Genomic DNA, 15,574 nt, shown 5'->3' on the forward strand with positions numbered 1-15,574 from the left:
GTTGCCATCTTGCACGTCAATTCAGCCTAAACCCTTTCAGTCTGTAAAATGTGTTGTTTCTGCTTTTTTTTCATATGTGTTTTTCCTCTGCAAACAAACAAAGAAACAAAGAAGCAAACAAACTGATGCTTGTCGTAAATATTTTCACATCCTGGACTTTAAGAACTATCTGTCCCAAAGAGTTTCCTGTGGACAATGGTCTTCCTCTCCTTTTCCCGGATCTGCTCATCTCTGTGCCTTTGATGTCTTGAAGTCAAGGCGGGGTTAAAGCTATACTCCACTTATCAATATGGAGATTTATGAGATTCAAAATGGCAGCTTTTCGATGTTTCCAAATACCAGAAGAGGATCTTTTTTCAATGCACATAACTGCTAATGGTTGAAACACACCTACACAGTGTTCCCTGTTGTTCTCATTACGGGAGTTGCCATGTTTATTCATACTCAGCACAAAGACTTCCTTAAACAATTTCTCTGAAGCTTTACCAGAAACTGCACTGGCCTATAATGATCTGACGTTACAGTTCAGTGAAGAGTGATCGGAGCAAACATGTAGTTAAACGTTGTGTTGTAATAGATGTTGTGACTCATACACTTTGGTATTCCTCTTGACAAATTATGATCGAGTGAAGAGATTCTAATAAAAGTAGCATTTATAAGAAAAAGTTATGTAAAATTTGATTCAAATAGTATAAAACATTTTCTATTTCTGTTATTTTTGTACTGACTTGATAAAAAGGTTTTAAATACACCAGGACTCAAAGACTGGTGTTTTATTTCAGGGGTTTATGCCACAATCAAGCCAGAAGAAAAAATAAACAGAAGTAGAAGAAAAATTAAACATGTAATTTTGAAACTAGAACAATAAAAGAGAACTCATTTATAACATATTGTTAATGTTTGCTATGGGACAAATATAAAAAAAAAGGAGAAATCAAAACGTCTGCTTGGTGGTCACTGGGATTTTGCAGGTATTGCAATATAATGTAATTTTAGTTCCTACTTTTACTGCATCAGAAATAGGAAATGAACTGTCACAATTGAAATCAAAACCAACACTTCTTGGGAAAAGCCCTTCGCACTATGTCGAGTCATCACTGGCTAATTTCACTTGAAACGTCCTACTTTATCCCACGAATGGCATTAAACAACTCGTTCTCATTCGACACATGATTTCACTGAAACACTTTGGCTTGCACTGTCCCGTACTTCCTGTTGTGAGGGGGAAGTGCAGGGCGATTGTGTGCTGTGGCCGTCACGCGTCACATTACTCTGTCAGGACTGTTTCCTCTTTTACACAAGCTCATCTCTGTGTCCCATGACGTCACTGTGAGAGGAATGTCCCCAAGTGATCAAATGTAATGGTTATGTGACATCACTGGCAATTATTTGCAACAGAGACAGTGAAGAAAAAACTAGTGAATATCAGCAAAGCATCACAATTAAGTATGTATTTTAATCAGAGTTAGTCTGAATAGGTCTGAGCAGGGATGTCGGACTTCCCCTCTCAAGACTCACAAGCAGTTTCTTTAGGATGAAGAAGTTACCTTGCTTTAAAGTTGGATGTGGATATGGTTTCTTATTTTTTATTAGCCTGATATCAAAGGACAAATAGTATGCATTGTTTGTATTGTTAAATGAGCAATGGCGATGACGTCACGCTGCGGTAGGCAGAAAACACAACAGCCAATGAAGCAATGCTCCAGCAGAGCTAATAAGCAGTCAATTTGAGGTCACTAGCTAACGTTTTCCCCATTGTGGTTAGGGGCAAAGACATCGATTGTGTCACATTAACCTCTCTCTATCGGACTGTACGGTCATCAATGCCCTTAGAACTGAACTGCTAAAACACATTAAGCACTTACAAACACAACAGAGTTCTGCAGGGGAAATCAGGTGTAATGAAAGTTTGAAACTCACTGAAGAAGCTGCCTCTCTAGTCTAAAAGGTGGTAGGCAGGAGGAGGTTCAGGCTTTGTCCTCACACTTCCACAGTCCACATGTTAAAGCCTATTGTAGGTTTGCTTACAATAATAATTGCTGTGGCTTTGGCGATAGATAAGGATGATGTGGAGCGGCGTTTAACATCGGAGTCATACGTGGCCCGTTTATCTGCTCACACAAAAAAAGTTTATTGCCGTCGTCAATGCACAGAATTTACAAACATAGGAACTCGCTTTGGTGATTCGGTGCAACATAAAACAATGAACAATGATAAAACAACCTTTATAAAGTCAACCTATATAAGTCAAAACACTTATAACATGGTTAAAAGCTTTTTTTTCACTGCCTGATCACTTCATAGAAACCTGCTCAATGGGAAGAAGGTTGGGCCTCTCTCACTCTGGTTCTTTGTGAGTGGCAGGGGGCCAACCATTCTGTCACAGCGCACTAAATCCTGTTTCAGTGTTAAGAACATAGCTGCAGTTCTACCTTTGGGCCTGCACATGAAAGAGTCATCAGTGTTAATCTGGTAGGAAGGGATTGATGGGAGATAAACCCTGATCAAAAGGACATGTTTTTATCACACCTGCTACAAATCCTGTTATGAGCGGTGTAGACCTGTTTGCTTTAGATACACAAGATGAGGAAAACTACCTCCAGCCAAAACAAATCCACTTTATTTACATTTCTGTTACAAGGCACACTTTCCAAGTCCTGTGCTTTCCAAAAACGCCGCACTCGTGTCTTCATCAAATATGAAGAGTCAAAGGCTTAGCTTCGGAAAAAAAGTAATTAATTGCTGGATAAAACCCCATGTAACAGGATTTCAATGAGTGTTAGCGCTGCTCTGCACCAAAAAGGAGATTTACTCTTCTAATCCCGTGATGAAAGAAATGGCCAATTATTTCCATTACACGAGAATACACAGGCTCAGTCAAGGCTAGGCCAGCGGGAGGAATAACTCTGGCCAAACAACAGAAAAAATAATAAGAAAGTCTTTGTGTGTACCTGTGCAACCTGTCACTCCACGTAAATGACCTAACACACAGCTTTAATGGTATGATTGCCGCACAACTCACAGGAGGGAGATGAAAGCTAGCGTCGCACCATTAGCCAAGCGTACAATGGCTGTAGAAAATTAGGCCCAGTGTTTCTTGGCATTTCATCAGTTTTGAAGGATGTTGAAAATATGGGTTAACGTTGGTTGAAGTTTGTGTTTGATTTTTGACGGCAGTGTGTCGTCATAAAAGAGTACACACCATGTTATTGAAACAGACGCCGCATCTTTCAAAGGAATTAATTCATGTGAACAAGTCCCTGGTGAGTGATGATGGTACTGAGATCTAATTAAGCGTAGACAGTTAACCAGACAGATGTGCTCTCCCACATCTGGGACAGCTCTCCACAAACATCTCGCTGACGTTATGGACTCGGCCATTGTGATAAATCTGTATTTCATGTCATTTAGAAGCAAAACCATTCATTTCATTGGTTGTAAAAGGATAAACCCTGGAAATCTAAGAATGGGACCTCCAGCACTATCTCCATGCTGACCAAAAGCATAAAAAACTATTCATAATAAAAGAAAGTGACTAGAACTACAGCCCCAATGAAGAGTTGCTCTCAATATGTCACTTTTGACCCAGTGTTTTTTCCAGACTGATGGACAAGTAGAGACAGAGTATTGGACAGATGCCCATCCTTTGGGGAATAACACAGTGAGGGCCCTGTAAAGTCAGAAATATAATGAAAATGTCACCCCAATACCTCAATTATAATGAAAATAATCAAATAGTTTACAGATTTAATTTTTTATGCACAAAACTGTACAAAAATGGGGGAAAAAAGACATAGACAAGGTATTTTTCAAGTCATATGTTCTTTCTTTTTCTTGTTTTATGTGCTGACTATGTAAAGCGTCTTTGAGTTACCCTGAAAAGTGCAATATAAAACCAATGTATTATCATTACCTAAAAAATATATATCAAATTATAGTGATTATCCAGTAAAATACAATGATCCAAATCTACCAGTATTTTTTAAGTAACTTTATTTAATAACATTTTAAGACAAAATATTTGATGTGAATAAGATATATATATATATATATATATATATATATATATTTTTTTTTTTTTTTACAGTATTCTAACATATTTTTTCTGTTTCTTTTAAATACTAGATTGATGATGTATAATAGAGAATGTGTCTTGCATTATAAAAGCCCAGTCAGAGCTCTTCTGCAGTGTTAGTGCTGAAAAATATTTACAAAATGTTCTGAGATTATATTTGGCTTTTGCAGTTTTGTTCAGCGGTGAATCATTTCTCTAAAATAAGCCCAGTCTGTGTGAGAGAAGAAGGAAGAGTTTTTTTGTCCAGTTCTGTAGCACTTGTGAGTGAGAGCTGAGTCAGTGTCAGTGAGTATGAATGGACAGGAAAGAACAGCGCGTCCATCCGTGTTCAGGGACACACAATGGTTTTCACCAGTGATGGGCTTCAGATCGTGTGTGGAGGTCATAACGGTGCAGCCAAACATGCATTTTAATAATGACAGAGCCAGAACCATTTTTATACGCTCTCCCGCTCCAAGCATAAAATGAAAATGTGAAAATTTAAGAATAAGCAATTCACAATCAAAACCTGGTGGAAATCACCTTCATTAGGAGTCAAATTATTTGCAAGTGTTTTATTTATTGCCTCAAAAACATCAAAACTTCAAAAAATCATGAATGCTGACAAAATCTGATGCCACACAATAACAATAGGCTCTTTTTCATGAAACTGACGGGCTGGTTCCACGCTCCATTCGTTCTTCATGGGGAGTTAGCTGAGTCTCGCTAAAAGAAATGAATAATGTGCAGAGCGAGTTACAGATGGATAATCACAGGCAGCTTGTTAAGACCATTATGCATCATGTAGATACTTCACCTGGGGACATCTATATGTTTTAAAAGTTAGTGGTTTTGTCTGTAAGCTAATGCCAACATACAATAAAAGTAATCTGTAATTTTAAAATAACACCAAACTGAACTAACCAGTTTACAAAAAAACACTTGACTTTGAACTTTTATCAAGTTTGTCTAAGTTTGTATACAGTTAATGTATGTTAGCCTTTAGCTTTGAGACAAAAACACTTACTTATAAGATCATACGTTTCCTTTGGTGACATACATCGTGTATAGAAGTCGTAACATGCTGCCAGTGATTATCCATCTGCAACTTGCTCTCTGAGGTGAGATCTTTTTTATTTAGATTTATTTGAGCATGATTCTGCTAATTCCCACAGAGAAAGAATGGAACGTGAAGTGAAGAACCCGGATATAGCCACGTGTGATCGTGGAAAGGGCCTCGTGGCACATGGGCACCAGATTGGCACAGGACGCCTGGACGTTTTTGAACTGAAACTGTAAAATTGTTTCTTATGCAACAAGCTTGGCACAAATGACAATCTTGTGTGTTTTTTCCTCTCTTGGTGTCTCAGAGATCTACAGTGTTGAAAAGGCATTTTTCTATTTTCATTTTGCATTTTTTATCTGGCATGAAAGAGTTGTGTTTGACTCTAATTTACTCTATCTTTAATGGTATGTATTGGCATTATTTACAGAAACAAAAGACAGAAAGCACAAAGTAATTTCGACACCTCAAAAACAGGTTAAAATGATTTAACTGGGAAGGGCACTAATACCCCATAGATCCAAGTATCTTCAAAGTTCTAGACTATTTCAAATCAAAGCTTCACTGTATTTGCTTGCAGACCTAGGCCTGTGTCATCAATTTGTACCTTTGTTTCTCTGTTGCTGTATTTGGTTTGCTCTAGTGGGTGCAGCTTTTTACACTGAATTGAAAAAAATGTGTAGGAGTAATGGAACAAAATAGGTGCTTCATTGACAAATCTAAAATGTGGTTCAACCGAGTGCTCTGAACAGGACATATTCTACTTCTGATAGCTTATGTTTGTATGCATGAGGTCATTTTCTCATTCACGGCTCAACAAAAACAAACTGTAATGGCCATCTATTGAATGCAGTCGTGACTCCTGCAGCTTGCACTCTAACGGTCTATTTAAAGCTTAGCTGAAGAGGAGAAGGCTCTGTTTGGGCTCTGGTAGGAGACAGTGTTGAGGTTTCGGTGTCGGGCACATCACCAGGCCATGACTCAATGTTTAGAGCTGGTTGTCCCGTACAGTTTAAAGTTATGTCACTTCCCCTAAGGGTGAATTCTCAAGAGGTTGGGCTAATCCGGTGTCTTAATTCCACAGCAAATAGAAACAAAACTCACAGAGAGGTAAAAAGAGAGTTGTTTTCAGAGACTGAAATGACAGTAGACAGCAGAATGAGTGGTATTATCCGGTCTGTAGGATGTCATCCACATTTTAATTCCGCATTTGTGTTCTTAGGTAATAACCTTTTTTCCTGCTGGGATGCCAAGCATCATATTTTAGCTGAAGTAAAGCCATTTTTAAATCGCACGACCTTGAAAGGACTATTCATGCTTTCATCAGCTCAAGAATAGACTATTGCAATGCACTTTATGTCGATGTCGTACAGAACGCTGCAGCGCTTTTTCTAACCAACACACCAACATCAGCCCAGTTCTTTTTGCTCTCAATTGGCCCCCCAATTTTTTTTAGAATTGATTTTAAAATTACTTTTTGTTTCTAAGGCTCTAAATGGCCTGGCACCTCCTTATCTGGCTGAGCTTCTGTCTGCCCGAAACCCAAGCAGGGCTCTGAGGTCAACAAATCAGCTTCTGCTGGACGTCCCCAGAGCCAGACTCAAACACTGGGGGCCCTCTCTGTCGCTGGTCCCAGTCTCTGAAACAAACTGCCCCCGTGCGCACCATCACAGACTTTAGCCTTTTTAAATCTAGGCTTTATTAAGACTGTCTTTTAACACTCTGTAATGTAGGGACACTTTATTTTGTACAGTTTGTTTTTACTTCGGTCACTTTGAGTGATGTAAAGGGCTCTATAGATAAAGGTTGATTGATTGGTTGATATTTTCCTGCACACAGACGTAATCTCTTTAAACGGATGAAAACTGTATTCTTTGTGTAAAATATCAGGCTTATTTCTGCACTCGATGTTTATTTTCACATCAGTGTTACCAAACAGTGATCTTTGCACAGCATTGCAAGAGTATTTCCGCTCTCATGGTCGTCTTCTCTGGTCTGTGCAGTTGGGAGCCTCTTTTTGACATCTTACACCTATCAAAGTATTTGGAGTAGCTATACTTGTAGAAGTGTTGAAATGGAGTGGAATTACAACTCTATCCAATGCATTCAATGGATTGACTGAGCCTAAGTGCAGAGCAAACATTTGCTTTAATACCACAGCCCAACTAAAGTATCATTATTACAACAAACATCACTCAAAGGGACTTCATGCCGTAGTGGCTTATCTCCAGTCTCTGCATTGTGTCCTTGGGCAAGACACATCACTCACCTGTAAATGTAGTGCATAAGTGAGCGTCTGGTGGTGTTTGAGCCGATGGCGCAGATTTGATTCCTTTAGTCTCTCCAATGCAGCTAAGGCTACAGACGTATATCAAATATATTGTTATCATCATTATCTATAATCAAATATTTCATGACAAATGTCTACCTTCATCATCAAATTTACAAATGATTAGTTTTAAGAGACTCCTTTAAGAATATGCATTGTTGGGCCAGGAAGATGAGTCCAGACATTATGGCCAATGAATTGTTTTTCTGTACTAAATTAACTCTTTGAATATCACAGACAAAGTGCTTTTGCATGTCTATTTACAGAAGTGGTAACAGGGCACACACAAAGAGATGGTCTGTGGAGTGTCTTTTGTTGCTAGGCTGGACAATCTAATAAAGCTAACTTCCCCTGTAACCGAAACACAGGCTCTGAGTCTGGAACAATACACTTCTCCTGTCATTAGCATTTGTCATTGCAGTACACACAAGACAAAAGGAGCTCTGCTAACAAAACACAGATGTCCTCCTGAAGAGCGGAAAAATTGTCTTCATTTTCAGAGTAAATATTTGTCACCAGTAAAACGTTAACTGGAAATGGCAGCACCAGAAACACAGCAAATATAAAATGTTGGAGAGCACAGAGCTTTACCAAATCAACACATTTGTCCCCTATCTCAGAAATGAAAATGTAAAGCGATCTTGGCATACACCCTTTTCACACCTCACTAAAGCTTCTGCACTTTCTCACCTGCTCGGATCTCCATAAAGACAGAGGGTGAAACAAGACCACCGTGATCGCCTCCACACCCTGATTTTCCCAACGTTTTACAAGCTTTTTGACACGTCTAATCCTGCGCAAGTGAACTCAGCCCAAAAGGAAAGTATTCTGGTGCTCTGTGGGGGTAGCTCTGGTTTCACTAATGAAATCAAGGTTATTTTCCCCTCACCACGATTACTGTCAATCTCAAAAGTGCAGAGGCAGGGGCGTAGGTGAAAATTCTGGGCTCCGGGTCCAAACCATCTTGGTTGGGTTTTCTATAGTAAATTCACACCGTTTCCTATATTGGGCCCTAACCTTTATTCCTCTAGTCCAATGGCCCTGTACATAGATGTACAAAAATGTGGATCAATCAAGCAGTCAAGCAGGAAAGCAAGTAGAGGGATAATTTAAGCTCAATAAATAAACAATTAATAATAACTCAAACCAAGTGGAGCTTGAGGAAGTATTGTCATGTGTCAGGGCAGTTAGAGGTGAGTAACAGCCCTCAGCACAAAAGTGTCCCTCCTCTGTGTCCTGCAGCCCAGGCATCACAGCCAGCGTCCTGGAGGAGCCAGGTGAACGCTGGAGACACAACAGGAAAGCTCTGTCACTCCCGGCTGTTGTTTCTGTTAGTGATGAAATGGGTCATTCCTTCGAAGTACTTCCTCTGGAAGATCTTCTGCTGCATTTTTTGTGGAAAATTCTTTAGCAATTCAGAGGTCCACAGCTAGCTCCAGGGTCTTCATTGATACAGGAAAAACACAGTCCATCAGTCCTTGATTGCCCTAACTGACCCCTAGCTCAGACTGCAAGCGGAGCAACTGCGGAGCAGAGGCCGCAAGAATTCCAAAGCATTAAAATGCTTGCTCAAATCGCCCTTAGAAGCCATGCAGCTGTCCGCAGGCTTTTTTAATAAACGCTTCGTTATCGTGGCGAGATTAGATGGCCTCACATATACAGCTTTCAAAGTCTGTGACTGCACAGCAGCTCCACTCTTCATGAAAGAATACCCCTCTAACAGAGCAGTTGCAGTCTGAGCGGGGTGGCTTATTCACATTACACTAGTGCACAGAGCAATTCAGACAGCTCACTCCTTTCCCATCACTCCATGTCACGTAACTCGGGAGTCTGGGTAAAATTATTTTGAATGACAAAATGTCATCAAAATGTTAGGGTCTATAAACAGGGAAACGCATGAATAAGTAATAGAAGCTGTAATGTAATGCTCCGCAAAGCTGCATTGTGCTGGGACCTGTTGCACTAATTTATGGCAACTTGGTAAAAAGCCATAATAATCATCTGAAATACTTGAAGCAGTTTCTTTCATGTCCACTGTCCCTAAAGGAAGGAAGTCTTTGTCTTCAGGAAAAGATCTCCCCATAACCCCTTAGCCCTCCCATCCTGTATCCGCTCACGTCCAAACAAATCCTCTTTATTTCATGGCGTGGACAGGATATAAGCCTATCTGTGTATACTTCAGGATCCTACAGTCTAATTTATTTCCTCTATCCTCTATCTCTTCTCCATCCGTCTGTTAAGTCAGTGGCATCTGACAAAACATTATACTCGAGGGAAGTTGCAAATGTAGTTGGATGATTGATGAGGAGTAATGAAACGCTATAACCTTGAGTAGACACAGTAGTAGTAGATCGAGCACACATTTACCCCAAAGGCTGCAGACATGGTTACGTTTAGAATGAACCTCAGACTGATGAAGTAATGGTACAATTGATCCAAGGTGAAGTGAATTCAAACTAACACAGACGGACAAAGCAGCAGCCAAGAATTCAATTGTTTTGTTTTGTTGAGACGCAGCTAAAAGGGTTTGAAAGTCTTTGTTTTCATGATAACACTGTAGAAAAACGAATGTTGAAATGCTGGACACCAGGATTCACTGATGGGTTTTTAATGTTGAGGTTTGGTGTTTAGTGTTGGCACCAGTTGTGCATCTGTTGCCCTTCATTACTATTCTGTTATCTGTTACTTATACTTAACACTATTCAGAAAAGGTAGGATCTTATATAAGACAGTATATGACAGGTAAGACTGTATATTTTTCACTACCAAAGCTATATCTTTGTAACTGAAGGTGCTCTACGTAACTATGTTTAGTTGCTGTAATATGGTAAAAATCTACCTTTGTTTTTCACACAATGGAGACATTTCAGTGGTGCAACAAATAAGAAAAGCAGCTCTTGAATAAAAAGTATAAAAACATACACAATGAATAAGAATTTGAAAATGTGCTTCAACCACATTATCAACATATACTTTTGATATTGAGATGTGACATAGACCTTCTATACAAATGGGGGCAGAACAGTAACCTTTTGTATCATTATTTATTGACTTTGTAGCATCGACTCTGACATTTGTGTAAAAATATGCAGATATTTCACCAGCGGATGAATTCAAGCTTTGTTAAATCATTCCTGATTCACCACTGAACAGAAGGCAGCATACCAGGCCTAGTAAGGGCTGGAAACGCACCATATATTTGTCCGGATAAGATGAAATGGCTGCAGTGCCAAATGCAAGCAATGTGCATATATTCCATCCATCTGTATTGAAGAAAACGTTCATGTTTGATGTTCAGTCCTTCCTTTTATACTTTTAGAACAGAAAGTATGCATCATTCATGAGTATTGTTAATTAAAAATGTGTGTTTCTGCATTTACTGTTTTGATTTTAAAAGAACAATTTTAATGAAGTCATGCAATCCTTAAAAACCTCTCTAAAGAATATAATTTTCGGTGAGTTTGAGTTCTCACTAAAGCACACACTCCTCTTTATGAGACGCTACAGTCGTTGAGACAAGCATGACATTAATATAAATGACAAACTTGCTTGAACCTGAAACATGATTATTAGTCAAAAAACCCCGCTCCTCCTGTGCGGTCCAAGACCACGCTCACAGAAAAGATTTACAATTCAAATGTTCTACGTTTCAAAAGCAGCACTGTCTGACTTGTGTTTGGGGATATGAGACAAAGAATATGCACAGGCCCAGATGAGTCAAGTGACAAACTGCTGGTGTGGAATCTGTGCGGCTCGGAAACACATCGTTACTGGGAATACGAGAGCATCACGGACACATCCACCCGATTATGACCCTGGATCAGTGCAGTGTGTTGGAGCATGTCGCGCTCATCCAGACACTGTTTTGCATCATGTGAATAATTGAACGTGGTGTGTGTGTGACCCAGAGCTCATGGAGAAAAGCTCTTCTAAAGGTCAGAGAAGAGGTATTTTTGCCTTTATTAGACCTTTATTAGACTAAGAGACAGAAGATAAGAGACATGTCATTTGAAAATGGTTAAAATCCTTAAGTAAAGGAGTAAATGATAGTATTCCCATGAACATAACAGCCATAAAAAATACACAAACAAATCAAAAATATTACACCTAGATTACAATATATTTGAGTAGACGCTGTGCCAAGTATATTTTGTATATTTGTGTGGCTGAGTGCTTAAATGTGTTTTTGTCCAAATTCCAAAACATTCCTGAGGGCACAGCTTACACACAACAGAACACACAACAGAACACTCGACATAAAGACTTCTGTGGTCAAAATAAAAACATGTCTGAAGCAGGTTTAGAAGTTTGGAGACTTCATTGACCAAGTCCACGACTGAAAGTAAATTAGTTTTTGTTACATACATGATTTGTGTAATTATACATGTGTTATACATGTATTATACATGTGTTATACATGTGTTATACATGTGTTATAAATATTTGCAGCATTAGCCTGACTCTCAAACCGATTGTGATCTTTATCTCCCTCACAACACAGTATCGTGGCATTCTCTGGGCTGTGTCTTCATGCTGATTATTTTGTTTGTATTATGTATTTTTAGTTTGTATTAAAAAAAGAAAAAAAGAATAAAATATCAGTCCCATCTGATAAAATTGTCCATATTTAAATTCAACGTCAATTTTTCCATTTGGTGAATATCCACAGTTATTTCTGTCCAGCCCTTGATAATCGGTTCCAGTGTACATTCCACAGGTATCCATCAATCATCTCCATCGCCGGATCCATCAAACATACTGTGTTTTAAAGTCAAATGGCATATGGACGAGTAAACCTTCTGTTATTGTCCGAGGTCTAGATAAAGAGTTACAATAGGAAAGGCGTTTGGCATAACACGTGCCACATGAACATCAGACCACTGCACATCAGAGGTGAAGACAAGAGCCTGGTGGAGGTGAAGAAAAAAGCCTGATGGAGGTGAAGACAAGAGCCTGGTGGAGGTGAAGACAAGAGCCTGATGGAGGTGAAGACAAGAGCCTGATGGAGGTGAAGACAAGAGCCTGGTGGAGGTGAAGACAAGAGCCTGGTGGTGGGAGGTGCACCGAAAGAGGGAAGAGCTGTTGCCATCACTGCACACTAAAGTCAATGAGTTAAGTCAATGTGATGTCCAGACAAAGCATGGCATTGTACACAAAGTCATTCAAAGTAAACCAAATGTGTTCTGGTGTTGCCCTTTGTTGGTTTTGTTTTGTATTGCTCACAAGTATTCGGGCATCAACTATAGAAAAGTTGGTATTGAAAACAGATATGATATTTGCATGTTGTCAATGAACACTCAATCTACCGCTAGTTTCCTTCTGAAGAGTCGTGCATTACTTTGAAATTCATTCACAGCTGAAGGTGAGTTGTTTTCCACGTCATCTGACTTTCCCATCACATTTTAAGATGTTTTTTGATGAAGGATTCAGACGTTCCAGTTAGTTGTAGTAGTAGTAGTAGTAATTACAGAGTCACAACACAGTCTACAGCCTTCATAATATTTAGATTAGAACATCTGACCTGTTTTACCCAACACTCCCAGACCTTAACCTTTCACATTTTTGAGCAATGACAACAAACAGAGCGTTACTGAGAAGTCTGAGAGAATATTAGCGGAGCAGGATGCATAGTTCATTGCTGACAGGGTTACTGTGTTACTGAGACATCTGTTTCATCATCTTCAATATTTGTCTTTCAACACAGGTGTTCCGCTTTCCTGTTTGTTGGGCTGCCCGGGTTTTACTGCCAGTCGTAATAAACCTCACAAGATCCGAGTCTTCATTGATGTAGGCCTCGAACATGAGAGTGACATGTAAAATAAAGGAGGCAATTCATTATAGACCACCACTACTCAGCAAACACAGGGTAAACGTTATACATGTTAATATATTAGAACCTGGTATAGGTACAGTTTTGTAGAATTTATTAGCTATTTGAGGTAAATAATTGATTCATCTGAAGACCCCACACAGCCTGTTACATGGTTTCAACAATTACACATCGACTGAATTGTTCATTTAAAAAATAATAATTTGAAAATAAAAGGCTTTTGGTAGATGTCATACTTAAAAACGAAAACTAAAATCCATCAAAATGTCTGCTATGGCATCACAAATTAAATGCTGTTTAAAAAAAAAGTAAAAAACACAACAATAACAAATACTCAGACCAAATGAAGCATAGAAAAGTACTTTGTATTTCGCAACATCACCATGACAATCAAATCTAAATATCTCTGGTATTCAGGGCTTTTTGGTGAGATTCTCAGTAAATACCATTAGCTACAGGGAAGTGAACCGAGTTACAGGGAAATGGTGAAAAGCTGGCTACGGTTGAGAGCATTTTTTGTTGTGTCCAGCATTGCAGCTCATAATAATAATAATAATAATAATAATAACTTTTATTTATATAGCGCTTTTCAGTGACCCAAAGACGCATATCGAGAGTCTGTTACTCACTGTCTGTTACATTGAGGCCAGTACGTTCTGTTTACTGTGGGTAAAAATGACACTCTCTCTTTCCTTCAACAGAACGGCCAGTTTGTCAGCGCCGGCAGACGGGAGGCTTGTGGGTGTACGAGTATAAAATGTATTCAAACATATTTCACATCATTGTTTCACTTCTAGAGGTTTGAAGAAGTGTTTTGAACTGTATTCCCACCTCATTAGGGAGCTGGGACTTCTTCCGTTTCATCAATTTAGGGCCAGTGTGAAGCCCATTCTTGTTCAGTTAGTAGTATTTTTGTAGGCTACACGTCCTGGGTATAGCGCGTACCCTGCATTGTACACATCCAGGGTTCAAATCTACCACCATGCGCCTGGTTTGTTGTAACAATCTCTGACGAAAAAAGGAAACTGGAATAAATGCAATAATAAACAGAATATTTGCATAAAAATGTAGCATCATTTTGATCAGTTTGGCGAGCAACACAGTAAATAGATGCCGCTTCTACTTCAATCATATTATTTCCAGAAGTGAGCCGTCTTCTGTTTAGTTTCAGCTCTCAGGGTGATTTACTTTGTCTTCCCTAATGTTTTTACACAGGCCATTATTTCGCACATAGCACCTGTCAGCATGTTTCATATTTGACATTTTTGGTGCAGACAGCACAAGGAGGGCGGCTGGCACTGACCTGAAGTCTTGGCTCTGGAGGTTATGGTTAGACAGGAATGTTCACAGACGCACACGCTGTTACAAGTTTAGCCAATAACATTCACCTCCAAACCTGGTGACCATTACAAATGCCCAACAACCACCACGGGCAACTCTTGTCACATCTATTCCATTCAACTCAGATACTTTCAAAATGCCTCCTGATTCAAAGAGGTTTTTAAACACGTTTTGCTGTGACCTTTATCAGCCTGTTGCTCAATACCAAAATGCAACCAGTGCTTGTGCAACCCCTTCAGACACGAATGACACCAGTGCAGAGCGGAAATCATGTAAAAATCTACAGCTAACCTCCCTGTGTTTCTAGGAACACATGTATTTGCTTCGGACAAACGCACCGTTGCACAACCAAGCAGTGACCAGGGAAAAGTCTTTTTATTGGTACATTGGTAAGTAATAATGGGAAAAACTGCTCATGTTTTTATAGCTGACATACACAAGTTTAAAGAATGATAAAACATTTTATGGCAGAGAATAGCCCCCTTCATCTATTCTCATGATCACTGACCTTAAGCATGTGGCAAATTGTGTAACATCACACAAGTCATGTACTATTTTGATTCTTTGGAGGTTTACATCACTGAAATAGACTTAGGAACATAATCTGCTTGAAAGCTGCACTGTTTATTTACACGTATGAGAGGCTAGCAGGATTAGCGTGTTTTATATCCCATGGTGTAAAACTGGAAGGACTTAAGATATTATTGTTGTGGTAATAGAGAAAAAGAACATAGTTTGAAACATGTTTGGACTTTTTCTGTCATTTAAAACATGAGACACAGGGACTCATCAATTTTGTTTGTCAATTGTCGTAACATTGGTGTACAGTCATCCTTAAGTGAAAATTTCAAGTTTAAGGTGTTTCAAGTATAACAATTACTTAAAGGGGTCTGTTCAAACAAACATAATGAATTCAAAAGTCATATCATCATATAGGAAATACTTGATACTTGGTAT

Source organism: Eucyclogobius newberryi, unplaced genomic scaffold (assembly GCF_026437365.1).
Source record: "Eucyclogobius newberryi isolate DKJ021-1_F unplaced genomic scaffold, fEucNew1.0.hap1 SCAF_16, whole genome shotgun sequence".
Taxonomy (NCBI): Eukaryota; Metazoa; Chordata; class Actinopteri; order Gobiiformes; family Gobiidae; genus Eucyclogobius; species Eucyclogobius newberryi.